This window comes from Amphibalanus amphitrite, unplaced genomic scaffold (assembly GCF_019059575.1).
Source record: "Amphibalanus amphitrite isolate SeventyFive unplaced genomic scaffold, NRLGWU_Aamphi_draft 000122F_arrow, whole genome shotgun sequence".
NCBI classification, from domain to species: domain Eukaryota; kingdom Metazoa; phylum Arthropoda; class Thecostraca; order Balanomorpha; family Balanidae; genus Amphibalanus; species Amphibalanus amphitrite.
The window spans coordinates 199,116-220,563 of NW_024881617.1; the positions used below are offsets into that span (position 1 = coordinate 199,116).

Here is a 21,448-nt window from a genome sequence, read left to right on the forward strand (position 1 = left end):
TCAGAGCTACAGGGTGTTTCACAATAAATGTTACTTTTGAATAGCTTAAATGAAGATCTTACTTGTTCGTAAGCGCGTAAATTTTATATGCATTTTGCTGCAAATTTGTAGCGGTTTTTAGTCCTTACATTTTTTTTACAAACCGTCAACGGTTCCATCTGTATGGACGTGCAATGCCAACACCGTCAAAACGGGTCAATTCGCCGTGTACAGATGATGAGGCGGTATGGGTGCGTCATGCATTACGGCGCTTTGCGGAGTCTGACCGCAGTGCGACGGAGTTTCAGTAGCCATTTAAAAGGAGGAAGGATATTCCGTCAAAAAATGTCTTTCAAACGGGTAGTAGAAAGGTTCCAGAAGACACGAGACCAGCCCCGACTCCTGGCCGGACGGCGATCCCAGAGAATCTGGTTGAAAAAGTCAGACGGAAGGGTGGCATAGTGGAGAACCCGTGAAGGGTGCTGAACTGAAAGTTATATGTTCATCAGTCCTACTGTTCTGCTGTCTCATGTGGTAATACTCATGAGCCGTATTGTAATACGTCACTGAAACATTGTCGTTTGAAAAGCAACATTCATTGTGAAGGACCCTGAAGCTTAACAGCGAATTGACCCTTTTTGATGGCGTGGATATTGCACGTACATAAAGAATGCAGTTGATGATTCGTCATAGTTTTTGTAAGGATAAGAAACCCGAAAGAATTTGCAACAAAATGAATATGGAATTTATGGGCATACGAATAACTGAGGTCATTTTAAAAGCTTATCAAAAGTAACGTTTATTGTGAAACACCCTGTAGCTCAATCCCTGCCCGTCCATCGCTCCCGTCCCCGGTGACACTGGAACCATTTCCTGTGCCTTTGACCCGCCCCAGAGTCAGACAGTGACCATTCCGCCCGTCACACGTTAAACCCGACACTCCGGCCATCCGCCGTCCACCGCTACGGACATTATGACCGACATAACTTGGCGTCATCAGCGCTACCTCCGGCGTCATCAGCGCCGCGTCATCATCCGCGCACGCCGGCAGTCATAACAGTGGCGTCAGCGGCCGGCGTGCTGCGTTCCGACACGCTGAGTCCGGCAGGACACGGCGGTGACGACGGGAGGGGGCGACGACCCAGCGGGGTACCGACGGACCAACGACCCGAGTGGGGAACATCCCGGCGGGATATAGAGGATCCAGTGTCGGGAGCCAGTCCGGAAATCAGTGGGATGCTGATTGCCGAATAATGCGGAAACTGTGTACAGATAACAGAGACATACACAGCAGAGATGGACACCATGCATCCGACATTAGGAGCTAACTCATACGGGCTCCACTAGCTTTCAGTGCTATTTCTTGTCTATCCGCAGTGCGTCTCGTACCCAAAAGCCAGATGTAATCCTTAGCCAAGCCTCACACAACAACGCAACTGAACTAATCTCGCGACTCGCAACACTATCTCATCCACACGTCATTCCTAACAAAAACCATCCTCGAAAACCGGAACATCCCTCTTCGGCGGTGAGTGACGCTCTTAAGAGCCGCTTCCGTCGGTGGGTGGACGAGCCGTCCTTAAGCCGACATCGGTTCGCCGACCTGTCTCTCCACTATCTGTGGCCGAGGGGTGGCCGGCCCGAGTGAGTGATGGTCGAGCTAGGACATCGCCTCGGCTAGGGACGCCGACCGGCCACGGCATGTCAATGGCCACAGCGGACAGAGATGGCCGGAGGGTGGGGGGATCGACCCGTCCGTGACCGTGCTGGTGTGACGTTATCTCTATTAACCCGCGCACCGACGGGGGGGGCGGATATCCGCCCCCCCCCCCTGAGGTTTTTCGCGAATAGCGGGAAAACCGCGTCGCGTAGCGCCGCGAAATTTGGTATGACTCATCATCAATGATCAATGACCTCATCAATTTTACACATGGTGTGCAAGTTTGAACCTCCTAACTTTTAAGGTCAGGTCACCAGGTCACTTTGAATGACCCAACCTCAAGTCACTTTTTTGCAACTTTGTCACCGTGCCAGAGCTACAGTAGATGCCGGAGGCCTTTGAAAGTCGCAGGATATTATTAGGTCATTAGTAGCTACAATTTGTATATCTCGGAATTTTGATATCGGTGACCTAAGGTCAGGTCAATTTCGCGACTTCCCCATTATAAGTCAATGGGGGGAAAATCAACTCCCTGTTTTTACCACTAAAACGGGTCGGAATGGCCCCATATACCATACATGACTTCATATACGATCAACCTTCACTACCTTGAGGTCTGTTTTGCTGTTGGGCAGCTGTGAGGTCATGTGACGTCATCAAAGGTCACCAAAGGTTTTTGGCCAATAACTCCGTACAGGAACAAGATACAGACGCGTGGATGGTCTCATTGTGTTCAGCTCGTACGCATCGAATGATATACATGATGACCTCGAGGTCACGTGACCTGAGGTCAACCTTTGACCTTGACCTTTCGAGGTCAACATATATATCATTCGATGCGGATTGACGAGAGGATCACGATGATGCCCTTAGTTTGTTCCTATCTTGACTAATTCGAAAGTTATTCGAGAAAAACTCTCTCCATATCTAGCGCCGCCATTTTGACTTTTTCGACCCCTGTGACGTCATCTTTGACCTGACCTGAAAATGACCTTAGTAAAAATTGTAGATCTTGGCCGTGCGTATCCGATGCCGTTTACCGCTTGTCGCTATCTTGCTTCGTTCTCGAGATCTCAGGGGGGGCGGTCATCCGCCCCCCCCCGTCGATGCGAAGTTGGTGCAGACCCCCGTCGGTGCGCGGGTTAACGCGACACGCATGGTACGGTACGTGTATTGGAGAACAGCGACCACATGGAAAGCGGGAGGGCGTGGACATGTATTGAGTTATTGTGTTTCAAACGTTCAAACATTCCTCACATAATTTTCACAAGAGTCAATGAATACTACATTGCAGCTTCTCCCTGTGTTTTCTCCCATTTACCACTGCCCATCACTAACCCCAACTCCGCTGCCTCTCTAGTCTACCCTCCACCCTGTTCTTCACACCTCTACTCTCCTTACATCTGCCTCTCGGTCCGTTACAGGGGGATGCAGCCGTAGTCGACTGACACGGCGTCCTCAGGGGACCGGGAGATACGCCGGAGTCCAGATGGCCTCCGGGCGTGGCACGCGGCAGCGCACTACCGCCTACGCCATCACCACCGGTACGTCACAAAAACTACGCACTGAGCAGCGTGCTGTATTTATTTACTGAACTATATTGAACTAATGTGTACCGCATAATATTGTGCATTCTGTATCACAGATAACAACGGATTTCTGCCTAATTCCCTGAACTTCGCATCGACACTGACTTGGTAAATTTCAGGCTTTTTCAAGTATTACAGGTAATTTGACATAAATCGTTTGTTTATTTATGACAAGTGAACGGCAAAGCTAGCTATATGCAAAATTTGACCCACAATGCACCCAGCCCAACATCCAATGGAGATTGATCCAATTGAGTCCTAGCAGAGCGAAGGTCACCTACCAAGTACTAAAGCAAGCTATATGAAACCATCAATGAGCAATATCAGCCATCAGGAATAGAGAGCGCTCTGAAAAGATGTTATCCAGCGGAACGCTTCCGGAACCGAATGTCAAACTCAAACCTTTATCGTAGATCGCACCAAACGCACAGCATCGCAGTTTTTCACCGGATAATGCCCTAAGAACATTTCCCGAAATTGGCAAAACCGAACGTAACTGTAAACATAAAGATGCGTCACTCCCCCTTAGACGCATCTTTCTGAGCTTCATCAATCTGCAACAAAGTCCTCGCAAAATGCAACATGACTCCCTTTTGTCCTGGTTATGGAGGCTAAAGCTTATGGCAGAATTATCTGCCAAAAAAAGTTTCATCTATTAGTAATGGTCCTCGCTGGACGACAGAAAACAGATGTAGCCGTTAGAAAGTTGGATGGGCGAAATTGGTCGAGTCTATCTCCATGAAAAACAAATCATACGAGAAGGGGAAGGACGAAACCAATCACCATCGAGTGAACGACGACGATCGATTTCGAAAGGAAAACAGCGTTGAAACTGAATTGGTCCTAATTCCCATCAGCCCAGAGCCCACAGCAGGACCACGTCCGGCGCAGATAAAATGCCAGTAGTGCAAGTACCTTCAAGTGTCGTTTTTTCTCACTGTTCTGAGGCTATCGAATATGTGCGTTGGCTTGATTACCAGACTTGTAAGCGATTCAACTCTGATTGAATCGATTCCCATGAATCGCTTGAAAATGCCGACTCACTGTGATTGAGTCGGTTGAATCACCTCTTGTCACCATATGAATCCTGATTGAATCGGTCACACATGGCAACTGCAAGTGATTGAATCGGCAACTCATCGATTCAAGTTGATTGAATTAACAAAATGATTCAATCACCATGTGCTGGAAATTGAAGTTATGACCATATTTAGTACTATATTATGTAGAAATATATGTGCTATTTGCATCATAGTCACACACAATGCACTGCAAATTTTTTTAGGTATTTTGTCAGTATTATAAATGCGCACAGCTATCATAATTGAAAAAAAAAACATAGAAATTTTGTTTTAAGTTTTTAATCAAACTGTAAACACAAAATTATACATAAATGTCAATACATGAAGATGAAAAAATGAATGTAAAGTTTCATTCCAGTGCCCTAAAATCAGTATAGTAATCAAGTTAACAGTAGCAGTAAGCAGGCGCACATTGCTCAACACACATGTTTATGATATCATGTTAATCTTTATATTTTTAATACCCTGTTTCAACAGGACATTTGTGAGCAAGCAAAACATATTGATGAATACACAATGCATGTTCACATTATAATTTGGTAACCTTAGTTACTGATTTGATTTTGGGCTAAGGGTCATAAATTGCTTGATCTAATCCATGGTCTTCTCACTCACTTTACATTGCCCAGCAGAATCAGCGTTTACCTATCAACGTAAATATTGGAATACCTTGGCTTATGAACATTGATGGATCTGTCACATATTGCCGTGGTGGCTCCCAATTACACAAAAGTAAAGATACAATGGCAAGAAGTAGATACATACCCTACTAGGTTTAAAAAAAAACCACCTTCCCATCACCTCCACCATCACCCAAAAACTATTGTTTTCATAGCTCAACAAACAATCTTTATCCGTTTGGTGTTCTTCACCTTCCAGTTTTGAGGACCGCTAACAGTTTTGCATTCGATGCTAAATTCGGATTAGAGATTTGTCAGACTGCTCGCAATATTTGCCACATGGAAACCACGCAAAATACGCTTTTATGTCGCAGCCGCGTCAATATACGCTGCAACTACCTAGTGCTGGGCTAAATACATATTGCCAAACCAATTAAGATTTTTACTGTTTGATATTTTTTTCTTTAAAGGGACCCTCCCACCTTCAAAAAAGTTAATGAATTGGCATGAAAGTGATGTCGCTCGGTTCAGAAAGAGCAAAAACGAATATCTACCAAATTTCATCGAAAAATATTCACCGGTTTTCAAGATATTAGACTTTTACTTTTGTTTACTTTTTGGGATCTCCGCTGTTCCTAGCGACTTTATTTGAAAGTGCGGCATTTGTTGCGCGCAAAGCAGCATATACCACCGCGTGCTACAAAACGTTTTAGTCAAACATTTAACGGACGTTCGAAAGCCTGATGACGTCATCAGATTCCCGTAATGGTTAAGAGATAGGGACCACGCTGGTCCCACCCTGCAAGTAAAGGGAAGAAATTTCTTGAACACCATAAAGCTGCGGGGGTTGCGACCAGGATAAATGGTGGTTTCTGAGCCTGGCCGCAAACTTGGCTATCTCAACTCAAAACTAATGTTAAGGTGGGAGGGTCCCTTTAAAGGTATTATCAGGGTTTTTTCCGAAATTTCGGAGTTACTCAGTGAAACGTGTAGAAGAAGGTGGCTGAGGCCCCAATCCGAAGTCATTCGTCTCAAAATTGCCTAATTTCCAAATGGTGGGCCTCCAAAGTTGATCCGTCTGCCAGCCAGTACCTGGAGGAGGCAGTACCAAGTACTCGGATACATTTCCCTATAAGTCCATAGGCTTAACATTAGCTAGAGACTTCTAGAGATATTTTTTATGCCAGATAAGGCCGTCGCATACCAGATAAGGCCGCAACGGCCGTTCAACGTTACGTGGGGAAATGGGAGAAATCTAAAGACTTTTTTTCTCTGACGTCTCCACTCCAATATCTCTAGCGCAACTGGCAAGCGTTGTTAGCATTGGCTCGTGTCGTCGTAAATAAGATTTGTTTGACGGATATTCCGTAAGTTGGGTGTGTTGTTGTAATTTCTGAGGCTGTATGAGTTGGACGGAATGGCGCCATCCTGCCATGTGCGAAATCTGTGCGAAACAAAGCTGTTCCTATTCATATTTGAATGTTCAAGACTTGTGGGCTTTGTAGCCAGTGCGTGTAGCTTTTAGATATCCTGTGGGTTATCAAAAATCAAAATAATTAAAAAATTATGTTGTGTGCTTTCAAACTAAGCTCATCCCGAGTGTAATTCAAGAATGTCTTAGTTCAAGCAATTAAACTTGAAAGTGATATAGCTCCAGCAATGAAGAAGCTTGGATGGAACGTTGAACCAAAGTTACCTATCATTTGTAATGTTAATGCTAAGTGCTGAACGTTACCAATAATTCGAGACATCCGTTGTAAGATGTATGACGCAGATCAACTTTGATCAAGTGAAGAAAATAGATTTCAGATGAAATAATGTCAATGTTCAAGGCTGAGCGACTGACAGATTTCAGAGTGAGCACGAGTGGCCTTGAGACATTCTGTTTCTGTAGGTACTCAAAATAAATAAATAATCATGTTGTGTGCCTTGAGGTTAAGTGTTATCAGTGGTGCTTCATGGTTGTGCTTTGTTGTTGGTGTATGGGCATATTTTGAGCATTCTTACCTCGTATTCTTACCTCGTTGGGTTCCATCATGTCTTGGGTTTCAGGATGGCAAGAAGGAAGGCAAATGAGGAATGAGAGAACCCCAAACACAAGAGACGCGCCAGTCCTACGTTACAAAGGCTTTCCTAATTCGTGCAGTTTAACATTGACTGGAATTGTGCGTCTCATCATAGTAAAGCCTGTTGCTTTTCCTATGTTCAGAAAAAACATACATACAATATATGTATGTTGCATATTGCAGCATGATATTGGTGGTGTGTAAAGCAACTGATCTCCGCAGACTTTGCACTTACTTGCAAAGCCTGCGGACTGACTTTGCAGACTGGCTGACAATGAGCAATGCATTGCTGACTGATATCATTTATTCTGTGTTTGTAGCACAAAGTACAGAAGTGGCACATACATTGTTACTTTGAAAACCTGATGTGAATTTGATGTAGAAAATTAGTGGCTGACGTTGAGTCCTTACGTATTGTGAGTAGTGTACAGCTGGTGCATTGAGCACAGACTTGAGACCAGTGACGTTTGTATCAGTAGACTGTGTTTGAGTCTACTTATCTACTACCCTTACATGGCCTTGGTTTGAGTGTGGTGACCGAGTAAGCTGGTGTGTATAGCCATGCAATAAGTGTTTTGAAATATATTTTTGGGACAGTATTGAAATGGTGTGTTTTGGCCATCTGGCATGGATGATGGAAAGCCACTAACTCAACTTCAGGAACGCTTCTTCATTATGCTCATCTAAGGCACAATCATCTATTTTTTCTTGGCGCAAGGATTGATTACTAATTCACTGTCAATTAAACCTGGTCCAGAAGGTTTCGCTGGGCCACACGGTTCATACAGATTCATCCACAGTGCTCAGCAGTGCATGTTTTCAGATTTCAACAGACTGTAATTGTTTCTGTATGTACATATGCATCATGCAAGGGTACAACAGATGCGGTATTTGGTAAGCAGTTGGCAGCAAGGTGGTGTTTGTACTTATTGGCAGAACCAGTTGAGCAGGACTAAAACTATCCTAGTTTCTCTCCAATTTACTCAGATCCGTCTCAACACATTGAACATATTGAAAGCGTCCATCCATGAAGATGTCTGCATGTATACTCATTTCCGAGAAGGCACGCTCGTCGCTCATCCATTGCCGAGCAGGCACGTGCGTGCCCATCGCCGGCGCGCATTAGCGCGCGTCCATGGCTGGGGCGCACGCGCGCGGCCATGGCCGGCATGCACGCGCGCGCGCCCATCGTCGGCACGCAAGCGCGCGCGCGTCCATAGCCGGCGCGCGCGCCGCGTCCTTACCCGGCGAGAACGCCGCGTCCGTACCCGGCGCGCACCCGCGCGCGTCCACAGCCGGCACTGACAGACCCTGACAGACGGGCGTGCTGCCGTCGGCGGTCCTGACAGATGGGCGGCGGGCCCGGCTCCCGCAGCTCCGGCAGCGGGCGGCAGCCATGGTCGGCATACACGCGCGCGCGCCCATCGTCGGTACGCAAGCGCGCGCGCGTCCATAGCCGGCGCGCACCCGTACCTGGCGCGCACCCGCGCGCGTCCGTACCCGGCCCGCACCCGCGCGCGTCCACTGCCGGCACTGACAGACCCTGACAGACGGGCGTGCTGCCGTCGGCAGTCCTGACAGATGGGCGGCGGGCCCGGCTCCCGCAGCTCCGGCAGCGGGCGGCAGCTCCGGTGACTGTTCCGGCAGCTCCGGCAGCGAGCGGCGTCTCCGGCAGCGCTCAGCAGCGGCGTCAAGCAGCAGCAGCGGCTGAGCCAACAGGCGGCCGCGGAGGCACGCCCCCCCCGGCCCCCCCTTTGCACATTGTTCGTCCATGGAGATGTCTGCAAGCACGACCATTGTTGAGAAGGCACGTGCATCCATGGCTGAGCACTGAGCAGGCACGTGCGACCCCTTAGCACATTGTTCATCCATACATATCAATATAATTTACCTTATTGATTAGTGTGAGTCTTGCAAAATCTTAAACTCAGAAATACCACAAGGCAGGCTGCCTGGGTGAGTTGCTAATATGAACATAATGAACATTATACATTAGTGCAGTACCTATAAGTATCTATGCTGTGTGAAGGACTTGGCCCTCACGTTCATTCGTTTGGTGATTGCACATGGTGGCATGTGTACCAATTGTTCTCCCTAACCCTTCTTACAACTTTGACTAGCAAGTAGAAGCTGGCAAAATGCAAGGAGCTTACAAAGCATGCTTATATGTAGATAACTGAGGATGATTCTCTCAATTGAAGCATGATCCACACTCATCAGCTTCTTCTGTTCTGTTCCACAAACTAAAACTGAAATGACTCAATTTTCCTCAAAATATATTCATTTATCACTCATAAACAACAAAAATATACATTAAGTAGGTACCAGGGCAATAAAAACATACAAGTTACATATTTTTTTCATGTACAGTCCTTTCACAGCAACAATATGTAGAAACGCACCAAGACGTTCACGGAGAGCCCACCCATAACAAACTATAGTTGAAGCCGGGGCTCTGCTGCAGCAGCAGGGGTGATGTACAGGGCACAGAGGTCATGTCACATCATGTTGTACAACCTGTTGTTCGAAAAACAGATCAACATTGATTTTGAAAAATTGTAGCGCTTTCTTCAGTCACTTAGGTAAGCTTTCTCGCATTAGATTCACCACTCTTGACAAAATAATCAGATTGAAACTTAGCTCTTGTGCCTGATGCACTTGAAATAAAACACTCAAATTATACCCTTGAAAATTGTTGACATTTAAATGATATTAACATCAAGATTTTGATGATCAGAGGGGTGTTCACGGGCACCGCACACTGCTGCGTGCGGTGTGTGCGGTACGTCCAGCAGGCGTGGGGGTAGGGGATGGGTAGGCGGCTCTGACGTCACGGCTGCGTGCGGTGGACGGTCCGCTGTGGCCAGTCCCGACCGGCCACAGCGGTCGCTGTGTGCGGTGACGCAAGGCTGACGTAGGGACGCAGTGGGCGGAGCTTGGAGGCTGTGTGCGGTCCGACCGCACACAGGGTCCGTGAACAGCCCTCAGCAAACAAGCTATTCAAATCACACCCATATAATAACTTTGGCAATGTTGATAACTCTTGCTGTCTTATTGAAAAGCAAATCTTCAATTTGTTCATATCCAAATCCAATGCCATGCACTGAAATCTTGTTGCAAGGCCCTAAAAACAACAGACAAAAACAAAACAGTCTTGTGGAAATCGCCAGTGCGGTGCGGCGGCCAAGCGGCGGCCTTGCGAAATTTCCCAAGGCTGCTCTTTGTTTACATTTTAGCGATGGGCCAACTTTGCCGCCCAAGTACTTGTTTTGCGTGAGTAAGTACAATTTTGTCAATTTTGAAACGGCTATATCTCGCAAATTTTGGTACCGATTTACATTTTATGCATATCTTTAGAATCGGCAGAGTCTGGGGAGTTCATTGATTGGAAATTTATGCCGATTCCTTTCAATTTTTAAACCCTGATAATCCCTTTAATGGACTGGACAGAATAAAAACTGTTTCACACGCATGCATAAATATGCTTAATTGAATCTAAAAATAAAAACTATGTATTTTATATAGTTAAGTAATCCATGGTTCTGCTGCTAAACTAAAGATGGCTGCCCACTTAGCGCATGCGTACTTCAGTACTAAAGTCCTGGCTACACTATGCGTGTTCTGCGTACGTTTTTTGCGAGCTTGCGTGTTTTGCGTATATTATATAAAAGTTAATAAAACCTTTTATAATGATTTAATAAATAATTTTTTTTTGTATAAAAATATAACAAAAACAAAACATAATATCGTTTCTTTCTTGAACTATACCTATTATGCAAATCACGCAAACTCGCAAAAGCAAAAAACGCACGCAGAAAACGCGAACTGGCCAGGCCTTTACAACTTGCAACTCAGCTCCGCCGCGTATGAAGTTTGGTGTCATGGGGCGGGCTTGGAATTGTTATTTTGCCATTGAAGATACGGATGGTTGAGGCAGTTTTATCATGAGAGCATTCAATTTATATTATGTAATTATTGAATAGCTTCGTATGTGTCGATATTCCGTATTCTTGATAGTAAAGAAAACTTGTAGCTCGCCGAAAATGTCAAGTCCTGTGTAATGCTTTACCGGCTTTACCACTGCTTCCTAAAGTATCAATCAATATTTTTTTTTAATGGCTGATCACCAGCTATTTTAGTTTGGGTATCACAATTGATTTGCAAATTTTGGTCCTTTTCGATGATGCTGATAATATGTGGTAGTGTTCTGTGCAATTTTGCGTGTTTCCTTTTGCAAGCGCCAAGCCAATAAATTAATTTTGATAAGTCCTCTGGTAGCTTCATTTGAAACAGAACTTGTGTTTTCTGTACTTAAATTACCATCTTTACACCGTATTTATATAAATAGCTACAACTTTGTTGAGTTCAGTATAGATTTAGTACTTTTCTATGTTTTTTGGTATTCTCCTAGTGTATTTGGTTGGTATCTGTTTGGTATCAGTTTCCAAAAATGTCTTAAATTGATATCACATATGTATATATTTTATATAACATCTTGATTGAATCGCGTTGACTTAAATCATGAGTTGAGTCATTCCCTGAATCACTGATAATGGGATGAGTCGTGATTGAGTTGAATCACAAGGTCCATGAGTCGTGATTGAATCGCTTGGAAAATCAGACTGTTTGATTGAGTTATGATTGAATCGGTCATTTCATCAAGTGAGTCGTGATTGAATTGATTGATTTTTTTTTTAATCGTTTACAAGTCTGTTGATTACATCAGTTCTAAGCAGCAGTCCACATCAGACAAATAGGACAAAGTTTGTTGCTTGATTTGTGATGTAACCAACGCATCAATGAACCATGGAGACTGGATACAAGCAATGATTTGTTGGGGGATTGTGTCAAGAAGGTGGCATCTGCGTGGGGGGCAAGAACGTTTCTTCAAGAAATGGTGGATATTGGATAGGTAATGTTGTCTAAGTGAGGCTGCATGCACTCAACTTACCTGATCAGAAGAGATGTGGGTTTCAGAGAATTTATTGAAGAACCGTATCCGTACCTTCGAGCTTCAAGAACAGCAGGAAACACAGGTTCAGCTGTGGAGATACCAATGCTACGTTCAGTCACACCCATAAATGATGTACACACCACTCTGGCAAAAAAGCGATAATGGGGAAAACAGCAAATTTAATCACATGTAAATCACGCAACAAAACAAAAGAAACTTATCAAAAATGTACCTAAATCACTTTGTATCAAACACATGCCTATGTAAAAACAGCACTGGTCAATTATGCGAATATAAGAGCTAAAAAGTTGAACTGGTGTAGTAATATGCTGCTGGCTTAGCAGACACAACAGCTTTTGACTTTTCTTGGCAGTGAGGTTGATGGCACAAGTTAGAACTTGGACAGAAAGTGATTTGGATATAATCCAATTGAAAGGTCAGGAAAATGCCAATTTTTGACATCTTGGAAATATCTCAACCCATCTTTTTCACTGTTAATGTTTGTAATCATTATTGCATCATTCAAAATTTGTTGTACGTGGCTGAACACTTTTTTTAATGCTTGATCAAAGCCAAAATGGATTTGGTCACATAAAACTATAACTGAAGACCCAGATACCTGACTGACTGATGATTTGGCATGGAAAAAAGAACTGTTTCAGCATTTCTGATCCATTCAGTTCAACTTGATGGCAATGGCTATTGGCTTACCTATTACATGTGCATAATAATTAAACAGGCATATGCTGAGCTGACAGAGAGAGGTATTCATAAAACCAAACTGTCAATAAAATATGAGACAGAGTACATTGGAGACATATTTAAGACTGTAACTGTTTACAAATACCAAGAATGTTCTAAAATATGAGGCAGAGTACATTGTTAATATATTTACAAGACTGTGACTGTAACTGTGCAAGACTGTAACTGTTTAGAATACCAGGAATACAATGTGCTGTGGCATTCTGCTCCAATACTGATACAGAAAAGGAATAAAGCGAGCATGCGATTCTCTTTTAACATTACTACAAAGGAAAGAGTGTAATTTTTAACTATTCAGCAAACTGCAATCTTTAGGCTATCAAAAGAAAAGCTTGCTTCCAGACTGTGATGCACAGGTCACCATTTATCATGGTATTTATAGTCACCATGGTTTTGCATATTCTAATGCCAATACAAAATTACTTCTTAATCAAATAAGTACCTAACAACTAACAAGAACATACAAGAACATTGTACATCCACAGCAGCTAGATTAAATCCCAAAGATGACAGAACTAGCTCTTACTTATCATCAATTTCCCTTTACATTAGTTATGCTGTGACAGCCAAACAATGAGCCAGCTTGGTAATTGACCTTAAAGGGACCCTCCCACCTTCAAAAAAGTTTATGAATTGGCATGAAAGTGATGTCGCTCGGTTCAGAAAGAGCGAAAACGAATATCTACCAAAAAATATTCACCGGTTTTCAAGATATTAGACTTTTACTTTTGTTTACTTTTTTGGGATCTCAGCTGTTTCTAGCGACTTTATTTTAGAAGTGCGGCGTTTGCGGCAGATGTTGCGCGCAAATAGCATATACCACCGCGTGCTACAAAACGTTTTAGTCAAACATTTAAAAATCGTTAGATATCTGCGCTGACGTCACACATTCAGAGGGGTATTCCTAAGCATTAGCCCCTCTGAATCAAAATGCTGCAATTTTGGAATTCAATATTTCCGATTTAAGGCATGTCTCGATGTTGTGAGTACCGAGACCGGTAATTGTGAGCCAGGGACCCCATTTTGGCTATCTCAACTCAAATCTAATGTTAAGGTGGGAGGGTCCCTTTAAGCTCATGCTTGCTTGCTAGCTGCAACTGAGCTTAACTCACAACTGAAACAATATTTTACTTGATGCCTTTGAATTTTCATCAATTAAACATGTGTGTTGTGTACCATGTAACACCAAAACTTTGATAAAAAAGAAATGACTGAGTAATAATTGTAGCAAGCCTTTTCCGAATCACCATTGTTGATAAAAAATCCTTGAATACTAATTTTCAATTACCAAATATTGACTATATATAATACTCAAGATCTTGCCAGCAACAAAAAAAAGAAATGTGTGTCTATAGGCTCTAGTTCTACCCTTTCGCATAAATGCACCCGTCAGGCATCATTTTCAGCAAGCAAACAATGGCCAAAGCAACTCTGATGCATCAGTATCAGTAAACTTTGGTACGTGTTTTGTGCTGAAGATATACTTAACCCAAATATTTGCGATATTTGCTACCTAGTCAGTTGAAAGGCCAACATGCTTTGTCGAGCCAATGCAGCAATAACTGTGAATTGTGATCCATCCCTGCCCTTTACCTTTGCAGGAAATACGCACAGACAACGTGCGATGTTTATGCTCGCACACGAGCACAAAGCAGCATACCTACCTTACTGATGACAGCTGGGGTAAATATAATCAAAATAAAACAATAAAATGAAGACCTTCACAAATCACCAACCACTCTTTACAAGCGAGAGGATTTTTCTTCCTCGTTGGCATGCTTCAACGTCGCATGACCTTGGAAATAACCAGTTATGCATCCGGTGCGCCAGAATGTCTGAAAAATACACCCACGTAAAAATGTCCTTGATAAAAAAGAGCTGCCAAATTCTGAAGGTTTCCTGCTTCGCTTTTTATGGGACTTTTTTCATTTTGTTTTGAGCGGATTCTTTGTTTTCTTAGTCACTCTTAAGTTGGTCTTAACATAGGTGGCGGAACGGGGAGGGCACCGGGGCCGGGCACCGTGCCCCCCATGGTTTTGCCATTTTAACATTAGCCCTATGCTGGCCTGCTATGGGCGTTGCATGGAAAGAATGGGACCAAAAGTCGGTAGTGCCCCCTTTAATTGAAGGATCAGAACAGTGGTGGATCCAGGATTTCGTCAAGGGGGGCCATACGGTGTTGTGGTGCCCCCTGGCATTTGGTGCCCCCCCCCCCCCGTAAAAAAAATCCACGGATTTCGGCCACTTACTTTTCGGAATGGTGCCCCCTCAGACCACCTGGGGAGAGTGCCAGTGGCGCAGCCAGAACTCTGGCGACGGGGGTGAGAGACGTTCGCGATGGGCCCCCCAGCAAAGTGGGCCCCCTCAACCAAATGGGGGCCCCTTACCAACAACGAAAGGTCAGATCATTGTCATCATTACCAGCCAAATCGGGGAAAAGGACGAATATCTCTTGATCTGAAGAGGCACGTAAAAAACAACAGCATATTTACAGAAACACGACCATTCTGCCCATATTTGATGGACAGCGTGCAATTGATGGCCAGCGGCCACTCAAAGGGTCGGGCTAGGTCAAAAGGCTTTTAAAAAAGCTCAACATCAGTTTTTCGACTATTACTTTTGATATAAGAGACGAGGTAGCGTTATGACATAAGACATTGTCTTGAAGGTGTTAATCATCCATACGGATCGGTTGATGACCATCATGAACTTCTCAAGTAAGGGCATGACCTTGGTCTGCGGTCACATTTTGAAGTTGAACTTTTTATGTGAAATTCTAGGTAGCTCATTCGATGCATGTTAACAAGAGAATGATGACAAAGTAGATGCCTCATAGTTTTTCTCACCAAAGTCCTTGCAAAAATTCTTAGCAAAACTGTTTTGGTATAATGCGACTATTTAGATGGTTTTGCCGGTTTTACCCTCTGCTCTGTTGCCAAACCATTGACATGAGGCATTGAGGTCAAATCTTAAAAGCGTGAGCGTTTTGAAAGGCCTATCGAATGAGTTGTTCCGCAAAGCTCTAGCTCTTTGGTTCACGAGTTACGGGTTATTTGTGAAAAATATAAAAACAATATTTTTTTCGTCGTAATCTTTTCTTTGTGTTTATCATAATTTTATCATAATTTCATCTTCAATGACCTCAGCGATGACCTAATCGAAAAATGACCTCTACGATTCTGAAGCATCCTATAGCTATCCGTTGCTTTTCTCGTCTTTCTAGCCGTCTTAAATTATGATCAGGTTTGGCCGATACGCCCCCCCCCCCCCCCCCCGCCATGGCTGATTGCACGAGTTAGAGAGCTATCGAGCCCACTTTCAGCGCGCTATAGCTTTTTATGTCCTCGAGTGTCAAAATAGGCGAAACTTTTCTTTCGATGAACATTATGACGTGTGCTTTGGTCTGAACTGCAATATGACTGAAGTAATTTCTCCATGATTTTCGACGCTCTTTAGAAAGCCGCCTAACGCCGCACTTGTCGCTACGTGACCCTGGAGTCAGGTAAAAGGGAATATTCAAACACCCCTCAGGGACCTAAAACTGGAAAGCCTGGGGCCCTGCTCTGCGGTGCGCAGTCGAGCTAGGCTTGAGCCAGTTTGGGATATTTACAAGCCCACGTAAAGCCCTCAAGAATCTGCATAGAGCACAGGCCTTCCAAGACTTCGGGGTTTAGATATCGACAATCGACGCATGGTCTTTTGAGGCCTGCGTGGTGGCTATCAGAGGTCGGTGGGCCCCTCAAAAGCCGGTGCAGGAGCCTCAGGTGTCAGTTTGGAGCCATCATGGACCGGTGTGGGGTCCTGATAAATGCCTAGGCGTCAAACCCCTAGACGTCTGGGTGGGGCCGGGCAGTGAGGCAGGCACAGGCCTGAGGAGAAGATTTTCAGATGTCGGCTTGGCAGGGCCCTGCATGGCTTTCTCAGAGGCTGACATATCGTACTGCGGGACCTCCATCATAGGCGGCGGAACGGGGAGGGCACCGGGGCACCGTGCCCCCCTTTGATTTTGGCATTTTAACATTAGCCCTATGTTGGGCGTTGCATGGAAAGAATTAGACCAAAAGTCGGCATTGTCCCCCCCCCCCCTTAATTGAAGGTGTTCCGCTGCTTCTGAACTCCATGAGCCTCAAAAACCTAAATGGGCTCCCTCACGCTTGGGGTAGGCTTCCTGAAGCATAAAATCACTGAGTCTTGAGATGGGTTCATTAGACATGAACTGGGCCATCAATATACATGTGGTTAGTTGACCTATATCAAACATGATATCGGTTCAATCAGGATTGGGGAAGGCCCTCTCAGAACCAGACCAGGCACGGAGTACGGACCCTCCCACACATAGGATGATCCTTTCATTCCTGGGATGTCTTCTCAGGCCTGAACTGGGCCCTCTCAGACCTGAAATGGGCCCTTCTCAGGCCTGAAGTAGACCCTCTCAGGCCTCAAAAAGGTCCTCTAGGGCCTGAAATGGGCCCTCTCAGGCCTGACATTAGCCCTTTCAGACCTGAAATGGGCCCCTCTCAGGCCTCAACTAGGTCCTCTAGGGTCTGAAATGGGCCCTCTCAGGCCTGACATTAGCCCTCTCAGACCTGAAATTGGCCCTCTCAGACCTTAAATAGGCCCTCTCAGACCTGAAATGGGCCCCCTCAGCCCGGAAATGGTCCCTATCATGTCGAAAAAGGGCCCTCATACCGTAACTGGGCCCTCTCAGGTCTGAAATGGTGCCTCTTATGCCTGAAATGGGCCCCTCTCAGCCCTCAAACGGGCCCTCTCTGGCCTCAAACGGGCCCTCTCTGGCCTCAAACGGGCCCTCTCTGGCCTCAAACGGGCCCTCTATAGCCTCAAACGGGCCCTCTCTAGCCTCAAACAGGCCCTCTAGGGCATGAAATGGGCCCTCTCAAGCTTGAAATGGGCCCCCTCAGGCCTGAAACGGGCCCTTCTCAGGCCTGAAATGGGCCCCACTCAGGCCTGAAATGGGCCCTATCAGGCCTCAAACATGCCCTCTAGGGCCTGAAATGGACCCCTTCAGGCCTGAAATGGGCCCTCACAGGCATCAAATGGGCCCTCTCAGGCCTGAAATGGGCCCCTCTCAGGCCTCAAACAGGCCCTCTAGGGCCTGAAATGGGTCCTTTCAAACTTCAAATGGGCCCCTTCATGCCTGAAATGGGCCCTCACAGACCCGAAATGGGCCCTCTCAGGCCTGAAATGGCCCTCTCATGCCATGGAACGGGCCCTCCTAGGCCTTGGATTAGTTCAATCGGGTCTTGGATGTACCCTCTGAAATCATAAAATGGGACTATAAATCCTAAAGGGGGCTATCAGGCCTAAAAACTGTTTTCAGTCCTATGACGGGCCTTGACATTATGATAAAAAAAATTGTCAGGCTGCATAACGTTACAGTTAGAATCGACGGTGGGCCCCTAGGATAAGAGACGGGGGTGAGATCTCACCCCTTTCACCCCCCCTGGCTGCGCCACTGGAGAGTGCTCCTTCAGACCTCGGATTTCAGAATGGTGCCCCTGGAAACTTGGAATGGTGCCCCCCCCCCCCCCCCGGAAACCTCGGAATGGTGCCCCCGGAGACAGACTTCGGGATGGTGCCCTCGGATACTTCGGGATGGTGCCCCCTCTGCCCTCAGACCTCGGGATGATGTCCCCAGACCTCGCGATGGTGCCACCAGAGACCTCGGGATGGTGCCCCCGGACCCTCGAGATGGTGCCCCCTCCGACTTTGGGATGGTGCCCATGGAGAACTCGGGATAGTGCCCCCGGAGAACTCGAGATGGTGCCCCCGCGGACCTCGGGATGGAAATACCCCCACCCGAGGCGAGGGACAGAAATGGGCCTCCGGGAGGCCCCAAAAACGGTACCCTATTCCGATAGACATTCTGGATAGACATATGCATAGATAACAGTTGAACTACTGTTCTACTGTTATCTATGACATATGCCCCCTTAGGATACCTCTGGGTTGAAGGGTGACCTCCGTGATGAAATAAAAAAAAAAAAAACATCCGTGGTGGTGCCCCCCGGGAGGCACAGGGGGGAGGGGCATGGCCCCCATGCCCCCTCCCCCTGGATCCGCCACTGGGCGTGAATGCTTTGTTCACGGTCCAGTCTTTGCTGTGCTATCCACAAAATATTGAGAACATTTTAAGGAAGGCAGAGAATGGAGAATAACAAAGATTAAAAAATCACCGAGAACTGTCCAAACATCGACTCGCATGATTACGAGTAGCCAATGGTGAGCAATGAGGTCTCAGGCCCGCCATGGCATAAGACTCGATTTCTGAACATCAGCTAACCTAATGACACTGGTGGCTGTGGTGCATGGGGAACATGGGGCATGCCCCCCTCTCCCCTCCCCCCCCCCCAGATTTTTTGACAGAGACAGCAACAGTTGCGTTTTGGCAAGATTATTCAACTTTTGTTATATGATTTTTTGTCGTCGTTCAATAATGTATCGTCATTATAGCACATGATATATGATATTATTATTTTATGTTGCGGCTGACACATACCTATTATACTAATATCAATTCTCACTATATAGGTATGTACAGCCCTCTGCAGACTGCGTGGTAACTGGTAGGTATTCTTTTTTCGACAAAACCGAGAATAACGCGAATACTATGCTATCAGGCACTCGGAAATCGTAACAGCAAGATGCGCGAGACTCCGCAGCTTAGATTGGCATTATCATCGTATGCATTTTCCATCCAGTTTGGCAACAAAACCCAATGAAGTTTAGATTTGCCACCAAAAGGAACTTTTACATTTTGTTGCCGCACAAGGCGTATGCTTTGTTTATTGATAGGCCCTATCGAAGGAGTGGAGCATGGCGCATCTATTTGCAGTGAGTTTCGACCGACTGATAAAATGACTTTTGAATTATTATCAGTTTTGTCGGAAAAAGAATACCTACCACGCAGTCTGCTGAGGGCTGTAGGTACCTACACGCAGTAGCTAAACGGCGGACTGGTTTACACCTTTAGAAAAAACGATTCTCACCGATAGGGACCCAGTTGGTGCTGCGTGATTGGCACGGTCTGTAATGTGAATGCATAGTAGGTAAGATTTGACACCTGCCACGATGTCATTGAGGTAATCGGAAATACTTGGTTGGCAAAGAGTCAAACCATAGTCAAATAGAAGGACATTCGAAGCGGCGCCACTGTGCTCTAGATTGGATAAACTCCGAGATAAACGGTCCGACTTTGTCCAATCTGGACGTAACAGCTCTCGTCAGTCGTTATCATCATATGGCGACCCACGATAAGCGACAAATCGTGGCGTTATTGTCGCGAGGAAATCAATGGACGTAAATTATGTGTTAGATGAAGTGCTGTTCTCGCAGTAAGGCTCAGCTGAGGATCGCCTATTTTCCGAGTGGACAAGAGTCGGTGACGAGAGCCCGGTTCGATGTGAGTCTGAGGTCATCATTTGCCGCGTTCACCGGCTACTTCCGAGTTCCGACTTTGTGAAAAAGCCGCACATTATGTACTGGGCTTACCTACCTCTTCTTAGCTGTCTGCAATGCCTCGTGTACGGCTCAGCTTCATATTTACTTTAATGCGCCCTGCTGGAGGGGAGGGGGAGTTTTTACGTCCCCCTCAGGTTTTTGGCACACCTTATCATACATGTTTTCTGCACATGTTGTAACAAATATCAGGCCCGGGTCGTTCAAGGTCGGGTCACCAGGTCACGACAAGTGATCTTACCTAAGAAAAAATACAATGATCATCATAGCTACAGCGACTAAACGATCACTTTGAAACTTTTAGAGACTGATAAGAGTAACAGTATACATAAAATGTAGGTCTCGGAATTGTGATATTGGTGACCTAAGGTCAGGTCTATTTTGCGACCTTTCCATTACCTGTACATAAGTCAAAGGAAGAAAATTGAAATGCGCGTCTTTTGGAAGAAAGTTAAACCTTACACTCCAAACATCAAATAACAGGTAAACATGACACGCTGAATCGAAAATTGCTATCCATGACCCCTCTTTATGGCCCTGAGGTCATCTCAAGTCGAGAAAGGTTCCCGACAGTTTTTTTTTTGCAATAACTTTTGCTAGAGACATATTAGAGCGATGAAAACACCTTTGATGAATTCAGCTGGACGACTCAGCTTGACGTTATGGATCGACCGATATGCAGCATGATCTTTTCCGGTCAATTCTTGACCTTGACCTAAGGCCAAATCTTAGAAAATAACCTTCAAAAGCATAATTCATTCGACGCGTCTCAACGAAAGGAATACGATGTTATCAAAAGCAATGTTGTAACTTTCTGGGGTCAAGAGTTATCGTAGAAAAAATCGTAAGAACGGCTACTTTGAGTTTTTGCTCCCTGGAGGCTAAAACGTTGATCTAAAGTCAAACCTGAAGGCTAAATCCAGAAAGAACGTTAAAAGAGCTATCGAATGCGCTTTTCCGCGGCGTTGTAGCTTTATTGGCTCCCGAGTTATGCGCCGCTTTGCAAGAAAAAAAGGTTGAAATAGTAACGCATACTTACTTTTGCACTTTTTTTGTGTCTTTCGCCATGTACGATTTAACTATGATAACTGTGATAATAAGATAACTTTGGAAGGATCAATTAGCTAATTGGTAATAGGTATCGAATTAATTCTCAATTCTTATCAATCAAATGTGCTTAAATAGAGCCGAATAAGGTATAGAAAATACTGAGCTGAGAGCTCACAAGATGAGTTGAAAACGCTCATCGTGCCCATGACC

At 45.3% G+C, this 21,448-nt stretch overlaps 1 protein-coding gene and 1 long non-coding RNA gene across 4 annotated transcripts in view; one reads left to right on the forward strand and one right to left on the reverse strand.

Annotated features, from left to right (window-relative positions):
- LOC122381553 (cyclic AMP-responsive element-binding protein 5-like) overlaps nt 1–14,483 on the reverse strand; it is a 122,602-nt gene extending 108,119 nt beyond the window's left edge. For 2 of the 3 annotated variants that reach the window (XM_043365856.1, XM_043365854.1), the window contains exons 1-2: nt 14,377–14,482; nt 11,948–12,038 (exon numbers count right to left, since the gene is read on the reverse strand). The gene's annotated coding sequence lies outside the window, so the exon portion shown is untranslated. Of the gene's footprint in view, nt 1–11,947; nt 12,039–14,376 lie in introns of all 3 variants that reach the window. The other variant, XM_043365855.1, reaches the window with a different exon arrangement.
- The window catches only part of LOC122381554, a 50,073-nt gene that overhangs the window by 4,733 nt on the left and 23,892 nt on the right, over nt 1–21,448 (forward strand). Inside the window, exon 2 of the long non-coding RNA XR_006256541.1 lies at nt 3,064–3,183. This is a non-coding gene — a long non-coding RNA (uncharacterized LOC122381554). The remainder of the gene's footprint in view (nt 1–3,063; nt 3,184–21,448) is intronic.